The following is a 17,046-nucleotide window of genomic DNA, read 5'->3' as shown; positions in this document are numbered from 1 at the left end:
GTCTTGTGTTTTATAACTATCTTGTCTAAATTTTTCAAATAGATGGTAAGTTTTAGTGTGAAATGCTTTAGGCTGCAAATAACAGAAAATTGGACTCATAATGGCTAAAACAAAGATTGTTTTTCTTAGATACAAAATGTCAGGTTGATAGAAAGCAGCTAATTCTCCACAGAGGCAAAGTCTCTGCTCTGGTTAGGATTTTCATAGCATCAAGGGAACTTCTCCAGAGACCTAAGATGAGTTTTTTCTTACATCTCATTGGCTTGGACTATTCCAAACGGCCATGCCAAGCTGAGAGAGAAAGAAATTGGGATTGGGCCTCATATTGACCTTACTCCTCAAAGACAGAACATGAATGTATCTCGTCAAGTCCTCCCTTACTGTGCCTAATGCACTTCTAGAACATAGAGAGTACTCAATCAGTATCTGTTAAATTAATGAATTTATGAAAAAACAGTGGGTAGATGGATGGATGAATAACTTTTTGGCTGCTGAGGGCATAGAAGGCCTGAGGTAGTATTCTTTATAGGACTGTCTGGAAGTCAGAATGCAATGTAGAGGATTTTCCATGCCAAAATTAGGGAAAAATTAGCTTAAATGACCCACACGTGGATTTTTGGAAACTCTTCAAAAGGCTTAGAAACGTTCAAAGAACCTCCTATTGCCTTTTATGATGGTTGCATTAATATTAGCTGTAGGATTAGGTAAACTATTTCTAAAGACATCTGGAGAACTTGATTCTGAAATAGGCAAAATTATGACTCTTTGTTGATTAAGAAGTTATTTGTTTTTAACCTAAACATTTTTAAATTATAGAACTGATAAAAGGCTGGGAGAAAGTATACACAAGATGAAGAACCAAGCAATGGTGTTTGCATGAAGCCAATCCCACTAGGCCTCACTCTGCGATGTCCTTGACTCTTAGAAGAATCCTTTGTGTGTGGTAAGAATCCTCCTTCTTGGGATATAGATGTGCCCTTTGTGGGCTAGCTTCATTCCTGCGTTCGGTTTTTTATCTTTGTTGTTTTCTCTATGTTTCCTTTTTTCTCACGTATTTCTAATTTATTTACCATATTTTACGTACCTTTGGAAGATTTAAAATTCTTCAAGTATAAGGCAGGATATAAATAAAGAAGTAGTTAGCAATCACAGTTGGTGCTATCTTCTGTGCCCACTTCTGAAATAAAAAACTGTAATGATTTGCATTGTAAAATAATTAAGCATATTCAGAAGCCATCCAAGAATCTGAGACAGAAATGACATCAAAGGTGATTGAAAGTGTTAACGATTGCATTTGAAAAGAAGCTAGGCTTCTTTGAAGTGTGACACATTGTGAGTTCATGGGTGGTTTGTAAGTGCAATGCCAAGCTGTGAATTTGAGCTCCCATATGGTGTTCATATTTTCGACTGGCAAATCTGCTCTTGCACAGTTCTCACCTCACCATCCCCCAACATGCACCTTAATATTCCTTGGATGATTACAAATTATGGTCATTATCATAATTGGATTTTTGCCTTCAATTAGGTATATATGAAAAGGAAATCTTTTCCTTTTGTGGCACTTGGTTTGGACCTATGATACAAATGTTGCTTTTCATTACTGCATGTTAGACAAGAATGGAACCTAGCCAAAGCCTTATTTTAACAAAGGGAGAGTTTGGGGAGCAATTCTTTTAGTGTATATTCTCAGTCTGTATTATCAAGTGAGTAGTACTGAATCCTTAACAGGTGGCTTAGCAATTGATGCATAAAGGAAAAGAATGATTGCCACACCTAACGGCTTACAGATGTCCTGAGCAAGGACACACACAGACAGACTTCCTGTGTTTCATAGTGCAGTCTTCAGTTTTCATGTTCAATAATTTTTTATTCTTGACTGTCTACAAATGAATCCAATAGGTTTTTATTTCTGACAAGGAGTATTTCAACTGATGATGTGGAAAATCTGTCAATATAGGAAAGGAAATGAGAATTGATAGAACTAGAATGAATTTTTATTCTTATTTAGTAAAACTAAGGAAATGTGGTTGAACAGTGAGCACAAAGGCAATCGCATTAGGATTCCAGAATTCTCTGTTTCATAGTAGAGCTACTCTGGAACCGACTTTAATTTTATTATTTTATTTTTTTAATTTTTATTATTTTTTGCAACAGTCTCACTCTGTTGCCTAAGTTAGAGTGCCATGACATCATCAGTCGCTCACAGCAACTTCAAACTCCTGGGTGCAAGCAATCCTCTTGCCTCCGCCTCCCAGTGGCTGGGACTACAGGCCTGCACCACCACACCTGGCTAGTTTGTCTGTTTTTTAAATAGATATGGGGTCTTGCTCTTGTTCAGGTTGATCTCAAACTGAGCTCAAGTGATCCACCTGCCTTGGCCTCTCAGAGTGCTAGGACTAATAGTGCCCTGCCTGGAACCTACTATTAAATCTCTCTGTTCTCAAGTTAACCATCAGTTTTCATCGTTAACCAAGAATTGTTGGTACACTTAGAAACATTACAAAGCTCCATTTTAGACCAGCTGGTATCTCTTCCTTGCTCTATTGACTCCAGTCCCAGAGTGTTAGGTAATGTATGGCAAAGAGAAAAGTTGCTCTCCCCCTGAAAAAAAATCACAGAATAGAAATTGTTCTTGTGAAATTTGTCATAAGCCTCTAAAATACAAATATAACGCCCTGACAAAGAGACAAGTCAAGGCCATCATTTTCAATGTCTGCTAACATCACAGAGGAACAACAGAAACAATGTGACTCCTAGTGGAAGTCATATCAATACCATTTATATATATTTTTGTCAAAAAAGATCAAAGGTATATCAAGTTTCTAGATGTAACTGCTGGCTAATAGTGACTAAAAGGGAAAGAGGAATATATAAAAAAGCACCAGAGAAGTGTTATTAGCAAAGTCCCTAATATGAGGAACTCTATAGGGCAAATAATCTGGTCTCTTTGACAAATAAATTGCAAGGAAAGAAGAGGAGGAAACCTGTAGATGAGAAGAGACTTACAATAAATATCAAACAAAACCAGTATGTGAACTTCATTATTTGGAATCTGATTGGAAGCCCACTGTAACTGAAAAAAAATTATACAAATATGGAACTCTAAATGTTGACTGATGGCCTATTTAATGAATTATCTATTTTTATGAGTTATGACTTATCTGTTTTATGAGTATGATAGTATTAAGATTATATTTTTAATGTTCTCACCATTTAGTCTGACCGAGATGGCTCACGCCTATAATCCTAGCACTTTAGAAGGCCAAGGCAGGTGTATTGATTAAGCTCTGGAATTTGAGACCAGACTGAGCAAGATCCAGACCCTGTCTCTACTAAAAATAGAAAAATTATCTGGACATCATGGTAGGTAACTATAGTCCCAACTACTTAGAAGGCTGAGGCAGAAGGATCTCTTGACCCCAAGAGTTTGAGGTTGCTGTCAGCTAGACACCATGGCACTCTACCTAGGACACAAAGTGAGACTCTGTTTCTAAAAAAAATAATAATAATTCTCACCATTTAGAAATATATACTTTAATATCTATGAATGAAGAGAGAAGAAGTCTGGAATTTGCTTCAAAATAATTTGGTCCTGGGAAGACAGTGCTTTATTATTATTATTATTATTTTTTTTTTTGAGACAAAGTCTCAACTCTGGCACCCTGACTACAGTGCTATGACATTATAGCTCACAGAAACCTCAAGTTCTTGGGCTCAAGTGATCCTCTCACCTTAGTTTTCCTATTTTAGGAGAGACAGGGTCTTGCTATTCCTCAGGCTGGTCTCAAACTCCTGAGCTCAAGCATCTGCCTGCCTCGGCCTTCCAGAGTGCTAAGATTACAGGCTTGAGCCAACGTACCCGGCTGGAAGACAGTGTTTAAATGAAATAAGATTGGCCATGAGTCAGTTAATGCAATTTGGTGAAGAGCTTGGTGATGAGGGTTCATTTTACTCTTTTCTTTCATTTGTATTTTGAATCTCCCCAAATCAAAAGTAAATAAGCTGACTTCAAAAGTCTTCAGAACACACACACACACACACACACACCCTTTGTTATGAACTCATATTTTATCCTGACAGTGTCAAGTTTTGACATGAAATGCTCTTTCCCTGAAGCCTTTCTTGGTTCCCTCTGACTGGATTACCTGACCTGCATTTGTATGAACGCAGGGCTCTGTGCTTACCTCTCTTGTTTCTGACATCATGTCACAATTGCTTAGTCACTTGTAGAGTGGAATAATATGTTCAAGTCATATTATTTGTTTCCTGTACTTCTTATTCCTTGGCCATTATCCCACTAAACCAGCTAAGCATTTTGTGTTCCTTGCCTCAGGGAAGAAGTGGTAGAGTTGGGGGGGAGCGGCGCTAGGGAACCATGTGAGAGCCCAGTTGGCAGGTGCAGACGGTCCAGTCCCCATGCCAGAGTGCTTTGTACATCACCTTAGCTGTCCTCCTGTTAGCGCTGGGGTCTCTACATGTGGGAGAGGGGGAGATATGGAGGCAACGTGACCTGGGGAGAGGCAGAGAAAAGTAGATCCAATGGTGGGAGGTGCATGAACTTTGAACAAATTGAGAAGTGTCAGGAAGTGACAAAGAAGGGCTACAGTAACACCATGTTAGTGATAAATCCTGGCTGGGAGATGTAGACTAACGGGCTTATACGGAAGCCCAGACGGAATCACAGGATCCACCCCTCCACCCCCCACAGGCAGGCTTTCCTGCTGGTGGTGATGGGGCATCCCATGAGGTTCTTCTGGTAATCATGTTTGCTACTAAGAGGAAAAAGGGAGGAGATGACATGAACATGCCTGGTTTATTCTTCCCAAATTTATAAAAAGAAAAGTGACTATCTTCACCCATCTGATGAAATTGGGCTGGAGAGCCACCAGCTCCACGCTGGTTGACATGAAAGGAAGCACCAGGAATGGGGGAGAGGCTCTCTTTTCTGATAGTCAGCAGCCAGAACACCACTTATTGTCATCTGGGAGAGTGATTGGTGCAAGGCTTTGCTCATTACCCAATCAAATGGTCCAAGTCGGGTAACCACCACATCAAAACCCAGGCCCCAGAAGGGCTGGCAACTTTGAGCTCTCCCACTTACCCATGGAAGTGATGAAATACATTTCTATCATACTATTTTTGGTCTTCAAGTATATCATTTTTTTGAGGGCCAAGATCAGGTTTTACTCCAGATTGTATTAGTGCATGTCAAAAAGTACTGAAATGAATTATAACAACATTTCATTAATACTATTTTTATCAATCACAACAGCTAACCTGAGCATTGAGATCAATTCCACTTGTCTTGCAGGTTAATTCCACAACCAATCATAATCTCACTTACACTCAGCTCTAGATTGCCACCTATTACCTAATTTTGTCAGTAAATCTTCAGAACAGTTACTGTCTTGTGGTGTTCGCAGTGACTTCACTCTTAAGTAGTTGAAATAGTTAATGGAGGCTGTAAATTTACCAGTATTTCTTCCTCTTTATGTCCTAGAGTTCTGAAAATTAAATGACTTAAGTGTTCTAGCCTTATTTCTAATTTAATGCAGTATCAGACAATAAATCAGTCCTTAAATATTCATGTCACTATTACAATAGATACACAATTTATCAACTTAATACAAAAATGTTGTGCTTTACTATCAAGATGAATAGGAGGAGTCTCATTTCTAAAATTCAGTTTGCCTTTTTCTTCAGACTGCACAGGTTTCACATATGTATTTCATCTTGGAGCAGACATTTCCCAGTTGCTGGCTACTCAGCCCCCATGCCTCTTCCTGCCTGTACCCTGATTACACTTAGGAGAACTAATTCTCCCTATTGTGTGTGGTGGTGGTGGGGTTGAAAATCCACATATTTTCCCCTTCTACTTTTGACTTAACAGTGGAAGCTCCTTGAAACTCCTTCCATCAGATCTGTTTTCTTATCACTCAAGAACAACCAAGAGATACATGGTATTATCAGAGTCTCGTGCAACTTTAAGTCTTGAGTGGAGTTAAGTAAGGGTGGAGGAAACTGTTGGGAATTTCTGCATACCAGTGGCAGCATTTGGGTATGGCTGACAGCAGTTCCTGCTACAAAGACCTTCTGAAGTCTCCTGGTTATGTCTTTTTTCAGACCTTTCTTTCCAATTTTTGATTCCTCCATAACTTTTCAATTAATCTCACTGTTGATGCTTCTGTTTGCCAAGACAGTTTCTGTTGCTTGCTACCTTAGAACCATAGCTGATTCACCCACCTGGAGGAAGCATCATGAAATCAAAGAAACCCTAAGATAAGAGTCATGGGACATGAATTATAGTTGTGGCTTTGCAATTAACTTGCTTTGAAACCCAGTAGAAGTATCCTAGTCTATAGACTTCAATTTCTTAATCTATAAAGATATTATAATAGGCCAGATAACCTTGAAGCTTCAGTTTTAAAAGCAGAATTTCATGACTTGTATTGCTATCAGGATATAATGATTAAATTAGAGTGGCTACATTTTCAGCATTGTGGTTAAAAAATAAGAACTTTTATAAACATCTCACTTGATGTTTTAATGCATGGCGTGCTATGCGAATCTGTTAATCCTGAGTGAGCATTTACTCTGTAGCTCATGTCTTGGGCGCGGTGAGCAGGTACTAGAGCAGATTCCTACAACAGAGAAAATAAGGGGCATGTCAATGCCTGTGCTTGGAAAATATTTCCTCAGCTCACTGGGTGTTTATGACAGAGGTAGCCTCGAAGATGATTAATGGAATTGGCTTTAGATCCAGAGAGCAGGAAATGCTGACACTTTACATTAACATTAAAATGAAATCCAGTCAGCAGATATTTACTGTGGGCAAGGCATCCTGCCTTTGTGAGGCCTTGTCTCTGTGGTAAGTTTCAGGAACACATATACCATCTGTGATTTGGGGAGTGGTTTACATTGAAGGTTTCCTAACATTTTAAGGCTTTCCCTTGTTCCCCTTGTTTCTTGTTGCATTGGTTTGGGGCTATTTCAGTGACCAATCAATGGTACAAGCACCAACTGCCAATCGCTTCAGATTTGAACTAGACTTTGTGACTATTACACTTGGCCTGTATTTCACAGCTCAATAACTCAGCAAATAATACTATAGTGACAATGCGTCTAATGGCAGTTTAACAATTATCCTGACACCATAAAATACTTAGCAAATGTACTTTGTGATCACAATGAATGACCTGAATGCAGTTTGCTTGACTACCAAGATCAAAGCATATCTAGTTCACTGGCCTTATGTGGATGTCAGGTCTCATGAGACATTTACTTCAACAAAGGTGGTGTTTGTCACTTCTCAGATTCCTGCATTGGCTTTCTATCTCATTCTGAATAGAAGTTAGAAGTTGTGGAATAGCTGGTAACACCCTGCACCCCACAAACACACACGTGTCCTGGTCCTGGTTCTCTCTTGCATCATCTTGTCCCATCTTCCCTCACTCATGTCACTCTAGCCACACTGGCCATCTCACTGTTCCTCAAATACCCCAAGCTCTTGACTGACTCAGGAATATATATATATATTTTTTGAAACAGAGTCTCAAGCTGTCACCCTGGGTAGACTGCCATGGCGTCACAGTTCACAGCAACCTCAAACTCTTGGGCATAAGCGATTCTCTTGCCTCAGCCTCCCAAGTAGCTGGGACTACAGGCGCCTGCCACAACACCCGGCTATTTTTTTGTTGCAGTTGTCATTATTGTTTTAGCTGGCCTGGGCCGGATGGGTTCGAACCTGCCACCCTTGGTGCATGTGGCCAGCGCCATCCACTGTCCTAAGGGCGCCAAGCCTGTCTCAGGGATCTTCACTTGTCTGAGTCAAGAGCCCTCTAGCACCCTCCAAGCAGGGTGAAGGAGCTCTTTGCTGCCACTGGAACCCAGCCCCAAGCCACCGCTGGCCACCAGCACTGCATTCTGCTACTGTGGGAACCACAGGGTCTCCTGGTGGGTGTTGGATGTTGTCTACTGTTCAACAAAGCCAATTCCATGTCAGTTTGCTGTGCTGAAGCCAGGACACCACTCCTGCTGATGCCTTCTCCATGAGACCGAGTGCAATACCACAGATTAGCGTAACAGTAAATAATTTTTATGGAGTACTTATGATATGCCACAAACTTTACTCAATACTCATATAACAATTCTGTGAGATGGGCACATACTCATTTTGTAGATGGCCAAAACAGAATCTTTGAAAGAGTTAATAATCTTGCCTAAAGTCACATGGGTAATAGGGTCTGGGTTTTTTTTTTGTTGTTGTTGTTTGTTTGTTTTTTATTGTTGGGGATTCATTGAGGGTACAATAAGCCAGGTTACACTGATTGCAATTGTTAGGTTAAGTCCCTCTTGCAATCATGTCTTGCCCCCATAAAGTGTGACACATACCAAGGCCCCTCTTTCTGCTTTTCCTCCCCCCCATAACCTTAACTGTCATTAATTGTCCTTATATCAGAATTGAGTACATAGGATTCATGCTTCTCCATTCTTGTGATGCTTTCCTGAGAATAATGTCTTCCTCTTCCATCCAGGTTAATATGAAGGATGTAAAGTCTCCATTTTTTTAATAGCTGAATAGTATTCCATTTATTGAATAGGGAGTCTTTCCCCCAAGGTATGTTTTTGTTTGGTTTATAGAAGATTAGGTGGTTGTAAGATGTTAGTTTCATTTCTTGGTTTTCAATTCGATTCCAAGTGTCTATGTCTCTGTTTTTTGTGCCAGTACCATGCTGTCTTGACCAGTATGGCTTTGTAGTACAGACTAAAATCTGGTATGCTGATGCCCCCAGCTTTATTTTTGTTACAGAGAACTGCCTTAGCTATACGGGGTTTTTTCTGGTTCCATACAAAACGCAGAATCATTTTTTCCAAATCTTGAAAGTACAATGTTGGTATTTTGATAGGAATGGCATTGAATAGGTAGATTGCTTTGGGAATTATAGACATTTTAACAATGTTGATTCTTCCCGTCCATGAGCATGGTATGTTCTTCCATTTGTTAATATCCTCTGCTATTTCCTTTCTGAGGATTTCATAGTTTTCTTTATAGAGGTCCTTCACCTCCTTCATTAGGTATATTCCTAGGTATTTCATTTTCTTTGAAAATATGGTGAAGGGAGTTGTGTCCTTAATTAGCTTCTCATCTTGACTGTTATTGGTGTATACAAAGGCTACTGACTTGTGTGGACATTGATTTTATATCCTGAAACATTACTGTATTTTTTGATGACTTCTAGGAGTCTTGTGGTTGAGTCTTTGGGGTTCTGTAAGTATCAGATCATGTCGTCAGCAAAGAGGGAGAGTTTGACCTCCTCTGCTCCCATTTGGATTCCCTTTATTTCCTTGTCTTGCCTAATTGTATTGGCTAGAACTTCCAGCACTATGTTGAATAGTAAAGGTGACAGAGGACAACCTTGTCTGGTTCCAGTTCTAAGAGGAAAAGCTTTCAGTTTTACTCCATTCAGTAAAATATTGGCTGTGGGTTTGTCATAGATAACTTCAATCAGTTTTAGAAATGTGCCACCTATGCCTATACTCTTCAGTGTTCTAATTAGAAAAGGATGCTAGATTTTATCAAATGCTTTTCCTGCATCTGTTGAGAGGATCATGTGATCTTTATTTTTGCCTCTGTTAATATGGTAGATAACATTTATGGACTTGCGTATGTTAAACCAGCCTTGCATCCCTGGGATGAAGCCTACTTGATCATGATGAATGACTTTTTTGATGATAAGCTGTAATCTATTGGCTAGGATTTTGTTGAGAATTTTTGCATCTATATTCAGGAGTGAGATTGGTCTGAAATTCTCCTTTTGTTTGGGTCTTTTCCTGGTTTTGGTATCAGGTTGATGTTTGCTTCATAGAATGTGTTGGTGAAGATTCCTTCTTCCTCAATTTTTTGGAATAATTTCTGCAGTACAGGAATAAGCTCTTCCTTGAAGGTTTGATAGAATTCTGGAGTGAAGCCATCTGGACCAGGGCATTTTTTGGTTGGAAGATTTTTTATTGTTTCTTTGATCTCAGTGCTTGAAATTGGTCTGTTCAGGAGCTCTATTTCTTCCTGGGTGAGTCTAGGGAGAGGGTGTGATTCCAAATATTGATCCATTTCCTTCACATTGTCAAATTTCTGGGCATAGAGTTTCTGGTAGTGTTCAGAGATGATCTCTTGTATCTCTGTGGGATCAGTTGTTATTTCACCTTGATCATTTCTGATTGAGGTTACTAGAGATTTTACTTTTCTATTTCTCGTTAGTCTGGCCAATGGTTTATATATTTTATTTATTTTTCAAAAAACCAACTCCTTGTTTCATTAATTTTCTGAATGATTCTTTTGTTTTCAATTTCATCGATCTCTGATTTGATTTTGGATATTTCTTTTCTTCTACTGAGTTTAGGCTTAGATTGTTCTTCTTTTTCCAATTCCATAAGATCTCTTGTGAGATTGTTGATGCGCTCTCTTTCTGTTTTTCGAATGCAGGCATCTAAAGCGATGAATTTTCCTCTCAAAACTGCTTTTGCAGTATCCCACAGGTTTTGGTAGCTTGTGTCTTCATTGTTGTTATGCTCAAGGTAGTTAATGATTTCCTGTTTTATTTCTTCCTGCACCCATCTGTTATTCAACAGAAGATTGTTTAATTTCCATGCCTTTGGGTGGGGTCGAGTGTTTTTGTTAGAGTTGAGTTCCACCTTTAGTGCCTTATGGTCTGAGAAGATACAAGGTAAAATTTCAATTCTTTTGATTCTGTTGATATTTGTTTTGTGTCCCAGGATATGATCAATTTTGGAGAATGTTCCATGGGGTGATGAGAAGAATGTATATTCTTTGTCTTTGGGGTGGAGTGTTTTTATGCGTCTATCAAGCATAGTTGTTCTAGGGTCTCAATTAAATCTCTTATGTCTTTGTTTAATTTCTGTTTAGAGGATCTGTCCAGCTCTGTAAGAGGTGTGTTAAAGTCCCCTGTTATGATGGTATTATCAGATATCATATTGCTCAGACTGAGTAAGGTCTGCTTCAAGAATCTGGGAGCATTTAAATTGGGTGCATAAATATTTAGAATTGAAATGTCTTCTTGTTGTATTTTTCCTTGACCAATATAAAGTGACCATCTTTGTCTTTTTTGCCTTTAGTTGCTTTAAATCCACATGTATCTGAAAATAAGATTGCAACTCCTCTTTTCTTCTGAATGCCATTTGCCTGAAAAATTGTCTTCCAACCCTTGACTCGGAGCTTTAATTTGTCTTTTGAAGCCAGGTGTGTTTCTTGCAGACAGCAGATGGATGGCTTATGTTTTCTAATCCAGTCAGCCAATCTATGTCTCTTCAGTGGGGAATTCAAGCCATTAACACTTATTGAGATAATTGATAAGTGTGGTAGTATTCTATTTGTCTTATTTTGTGAGAGTCCATTGCTTAGTTTTATCTTTTGCATCAGTGTGGAGGTTAGGTTCTGTCCTTTAATTTCTGAGTTCTTACTTTGCTGCTGATCCATTGTGGTGGTCAGTGTGCAGAACAGGTTGAAGTATTTCCTGTAGAGCTGGTCTTGTTGTGGCGAATTTCCTCAATGTTTGTATATCCGTAAATGATTTGATTTCTCCGTCAATTTTGAAGCTTAGCTTAGCAGGGTACAGAATTTTGGGCTGGAAATTGTTCTGTTTAAGTAGATTAAAGGTAGATGACCATTGTCTTCTTGCTTGGAAAGTTTCATTAGAGAAGTCTGTGGTCACTCTGATGGGTTTGCCCCTGTAGGTCAACTGGCGCTTACTCCTGGCAGCTTGCAGAATCTTTTCTTTTGTTTTGACTTTGGACAGGTTCATCACAATGTGTCTTGGAGAAGCTCGGTTAGAGTTGAGGCAACCTGGGGTCCGATATCCCCCTGAAAGCAGTGTGTCAGAATCTTTGGTGATATTTGGGAAATTTTCTTTTATAATATTCTCTAGTATGGCTTCCATTCCTCTGGGGCATTCTTCTTCCCCTTCTGGAATTCCTGTAACTCATATGTTGGAATGCTTCATAAAGTCCCATAGTTCTGACAGTGAACGTTCTGCTTTCTCTCTCTTCTTTTCTGCCTCTTTTACTATCTGAGTTATCTCAAGAACTTTGTTTTGTACCTCTGAAATTCTTTCTTCTGCATGGTCTAACCTGTTGCTGATACTTTCCATTGCATCTTTAAGTTCCCTAATTGACTGTTTCAGTTCCTTCAGCTCTGCTATATCCTTTCTATATTCTTCATATCGTTCATCTCTTATTTGATTCTGTTTTTGGATTTCCTTTTGGTTATTTTCCACTTTATTAGCAGTTTCCTTCATTGTTTCCATCATTTCTTTCATTGTTTTGAACATGTGTGTTCTAAATTCCCTTTCTGTCATTCCTAACATTTCTTTATAGGTGGAATCATCTGCAGTAGCTACCTCATGGTCCCTTGGTGGGGTTGTTCTGGACTGGTTCTTCATGTTGCCTGTAGTTTTCTGCTGATTCTTCCTCATGAGTGATTTCTTTTATCTGTTTCCTTGCCCTAATTTTCCTTTCATTTCCTCTTTCTCTTTAAGTTCTCGTGCCTGTGGACTAAGGGTTATAGTACCAGAAGGGTGAGAAGTTGAAGAACAAAAAAGGGATGAAAGAAAGGAGGACCGAGTGATAAGAAAAAAAAAGAAAAATAGAGAAAGGAGAGGTGGTGGGTAAAAGGAATATTGACTAAAAGAAGAGAGGCACAGAAAGAGGGAGACAGAGCAATAGAGGTTTACAGTAGGGTACTTTGACACAACCTTAAAAAACCCCACCCAGTTGCATGGTTCCCTTGAGGTCAGCTGCTCTTTGCTAACCTGATCAGACACAGTACCCCACCTCCACCAAGTGGAGAGGAAAGAAAAAAATGCTATAAATCAAACCAAAACAAGCAAACAGAAAACTTTACGGGATAAAATTGGGTGAAAAAACAAATAATAGCAGTAGAAACACTAGGAAAAATGAAGTTCTAGTTATTGAAAAAGGCAGCAATGGGAAATTATAATTAAACTAGAAAAATTGAGAAAGAAAAAGGATCTGTATGGAAAATGTTGAAATTAAAAAACAAAACAACATCAACAACATCAAAATAAACAAGAAAAACAACCAATCCACCCCCCCACCCCCACCCCCACGAAATAACACACAACCCAAAACAAAGCAGTATGTATATGTTATTGAATATTGTCTGGGCAACACGTTGTCTTCTGGGGCATGAGATGTTAATCACAGTTCTGATACGACTGGAGGCTGCTGATTTCTCAAACCCCAGCAGGTAGACACCCTAAATCTCTCTTCAGCCCACTTAAAAGGCACTTTGAACTTGTAAACTTGCTGAGCAGAAGCTTTCCAAGGAAAGTGCTTGTCTCTGGACTCACTGCTGAAGAGGCTATCCACTTATCCAGTGTGCCAAAATCGGTCTCACTCTGCCCCTGAGGGTTAGGGCTGCAAGGTGGCTCAGACCCCACCCTTAGGCTACTTGGTCACTGGGTTGCCAGCTCCTACCCGGTTCTAGCTCTGCTACCCTGAGGGCGGAGCTTGGCGGGGCAGATCACTCACAATGGCTCCCTGTGACACACAGCCAAACACTATTAGCTCCGTCTGGCTCAGTGGCTCAGACTAGGGCCCTAGACAACGGCCAAAGTTCTCCGCACTCCCGCTCAGGCTCTCCCCAAGGCAGTTCAACTGAGTGCCAAGTCCAAAGACACCAAAACAGTTCACAGGTAAGGCCTTTCTGGTTTGAAGTCTCGCTGCTACTGAACTTACAGTTGCGGGTTTAGACGGATTGAACACATGCGACCACTTGCCGTTTTTCCACTGTTTTAGTCCTCCTCTTGGGGTCCAGAAGTCTCTCACTGACTCCCTGTATCCTCAGAGGGGTGATGATAGGCAGATCCCACCAGCCAGAGATGCCTGGAGTCCTATCTCCCCAGATTCATGGTGCCCAGATGCAAGGAAGCTGTTACTCAGTCGCCATCTTGCTCTGCCTCCGAAGCCACCTCAGGGTCTGGGTTTTAACCTAGGCATTATGACTCTAGAAACCATGAACTTAATGACTCCAGAATCAATGCATTCACTGTCCCCACTATGTTGGGTTAAAAATGGGAAATTGCCTGTTCTCCTACCTTTTTGTCACTTTAAGCATAATGTGTTCATGAAGTTTTCATTTAAAAAATTAGCTACAATTTTGAGCAGTTTTTACTCACTGCACCAAGGGGCAAATCTGCTTTCAGGCTATGTGCTAAAAATCAGAATCAGAGTGAATTTGATTCCAGCTGGATATTATGATTGGATCTGATATCACTCCTAAAACATTTAGCAAAATGTAAGAAAGCTTGTCTATCTTATGATCTGAATTAAAACTATGATGAAGGTGCTCATGAGGTACAAACAACCCAATCACAATATTTGAATTTTTTAGGTAGAGTCCCTCTTGTAGCTATGTCCTGAACCCAAAAGGTGTGCCATACACCCCTACATTGTGCCTATTCAGTGGGAGCACCCCAAACCCCTCCTCTCTCCCTCCTGCCTCATTCCCCCTCCCCCCAACTTGAGTTGAAATGCATTTTTCTCTTCTATGTGGATACGTACTAGATCGTCTGCTGGCTTCATACCAGTATTGGGTACATCAGGTATTTGCTTTTCCATCCTTGTGATACTTTATTGAGAAGAATGTGTTTCAGTTCCATACACGTTAATACAAAACATGTGAAGTCACCAAGTGATGATTATTTTTGAGATGGCTCAGGCTTTGGGTTGGAAAAAGTAAGATATCAGTTACCCAGGCCCTGCATATTACCATTCCCACTTGTAGGGGAGAGCACCTCTGCTTTTATCATTTTATTTGTTCTACATTTTGGACTTCCTGGTATGATTTCTGTTATGGAAAGTCATCTGGTATTTGAAAAAAGGAAGAAAAACAGGAAAATCCCAGTCACTATTGGTGTTCCTTCCTCTTCCCTCTTTTGGTTGGGCCTGTTGGGGCCTAGTAAGGAGAATAATTTATGTTAGGATTCCTGGGGATTTTGTTAACAAGAATAGTATATTTTGACAAGGATCAACTTGAAGGCCCCTTCTGGACAGAGGTTGACTTCCTGGCAAGGATGCCTTTGAAATGTTTTTTTAGGTTTCTGTTTTGAAGTATAGGGATAAACAAAGCGGCCCTTTAAATAGTTCCTATTGTCTTTGTTTCTCTTTTCTTGAGGGATAAAAATAAAAATTATATATTAAAAAAAAGCCCCCAGCTGCTGGTAGTTTAAATGGCTCAAGTATCTCCACAGAGAAAAATTGTGTGGTTACTGGGGCCACGTGAAATTCTGATTTGCCAAGGGGATACAGCTCCGTCTGAAGCTTCGCCAGGACTTGCACATCTGGGTGGTGGGAGGGGTGAGGGATTCCACCATGACAGCTGCTGTACTTTCAAAGCTGAGAGAGCAGCATCAGCTCATGGTTCCCATAAGCCAATGGTTCTTAGCCTCCCAATGCCTTCTAAGGCCGTGACCCATTAATACAGTTCCTCATGTTGTGGTGACCCCAAACCATAAAATTATTTTCATTGCTACTTCATAACTGTAATTTTGCCACTGTTATGAATTGTAATGTAAATATCTGATATGCAGGATGTATTTTCATTGTTACAAAGGGGTCGCGATCCACAGGTTGAGAACAGCTGCCATAAGCCTTCTTTTCCATTTCATGTTCGCTGCAGAAGCTGTATTCAAAGTGGAACACAATTGCGTACAGGTATAAAACTGAAATTAGTTTATCGTTTGGTTAGGTGCCTTTCAAACTGAGCATTTTGAGTCCAGAATTAAATGTAGTGACAAAGTGGGTAAGGACCTATTTACATTTTAAAACAACCAGCTCAACAGGTGCCGTGTGAACGTGGCATAAAATGTGGCATTAGAAGAAAGGAATCTCAGCATACGTAATTCAGGACATCAAACACCAGAGAAAGCCTTCTTACTGTTAAAACAGTAACAGAAAAATTATTTTCTCATAATAGTTCCCATGCTTGGATCCCCTTGAATAGGACATAGTTACTGAAATGATCTTTTTATGGTTCTGGGTTGCTATTCCTATAATTATTGGCCCACCAGTTTCTCTACATTTTTTTGCAATGTCATTCTATTCTGCAGCTTGTTTTTCTTCAAAGAAGTAAGAAATGGATTTCTTGGTGCCTGGACCTATAACAAACTGTAGCAAACTCTAGAGCTCTTTGCTGAGTACATGAATGAATGCAGGCATTTCATAGTCCACTGAAAATGAGCAGGTTGAAGCATTTATTTGAAGTCCATTATTTCATCAATAGTATTCTATTTTCTGAGCTGGGCAACCTTTCAAAACTGGATATAAATTCTCACACTTTATACACATTGATTCTGTTCAATTTATGGAAGACCCAAGAGGTTATTTTGGTAGGAAACTCTTGAAGTTCAAACTTAGAGGTAAAGCTGAATTAGGTCAATGCAAACACGTGACATCTAACTTACCATATGGTGTTTGACGTTTGTCTATTTTGAAGTGTAGTAGCATTTTTTTAAATTTAGTTTAACCCTTAGAACCCTTGGTTGTTCTACAATGAGTTAGAGTCATTCCCCCTGCTTTCTGAAGGAATGGCCCTTTCAAATACATGGAAACCAAGAGGGGAATTTATTCCTCCCCTGAATGTTCTGTACATTGGCTCTTAAAGCTATTTCTCTGGAGAGGACCAGAGTGCTGATATTATTTCTTATTCAAAATATGTCAAGGATAAATAGAGTTCAAGATGTAGAGTTGAGCTTTGTAGAGCAGGCACACAACACTTTTATATAGTGTGATCCATCCCCCTCAAACTAGAAAGATCTTCATTAGAGTTAGAATGTTTACCTTGAAAGAGAACTTAGAAATCTAGTTGATGTGGGACTCCTTGGAATCTATATCTGGCTTCTTCTAGAGTATTATATTCTGTCACTTCATCTCCTTATGACATCCCCAGCCTAATTTATGATAGCTCTGCTAACAGAATAGTTCTTTCTCACAATGAATTAGAATTTCCTTTCT

The 17,046-nt window shown here is 39.6% G+C and overlaps 1 long non-coding RNA gene across 1 annotated transcript in view; it reads left to right on the top strand.

The window, feature by feature from the left end:
* The window catches only part of LOC128581878 (uncharacterized), a 112,659-nt gene that overhangs the window by 48,439 nt on the left and 47,174 nt on the right, over window positions 1-17,046 (top strand). Inside the window, exon 2 of the long non-coding RNA XR_008378934.1 lies at window positions 817-943. This is a non-coding gene — a long non-coding RNA (uncharacterized LOC128581878). The remainder of the gene's footprint in view (window positions 1-816; window positions 944-17,046) is intronic.

The sequence above is a fragment of the Nycticebus coucang genome, chromosome 3 (assembly GCF_027406575.1).
Source record: "Nycticebus coucang isolate mNycCou1 chromosome 3, mNycCou1.pri, whole genome shotgun sequence".
Lineage (NCBI taxonomy): Eukaryota > Metazoa > Chordata > Mammalia > Primates > Lorisidae > Nycticebus > Nycticebus coucang.
This window is presented reverse-complemented; position numbering and strand designations above follow the sequence as displayed.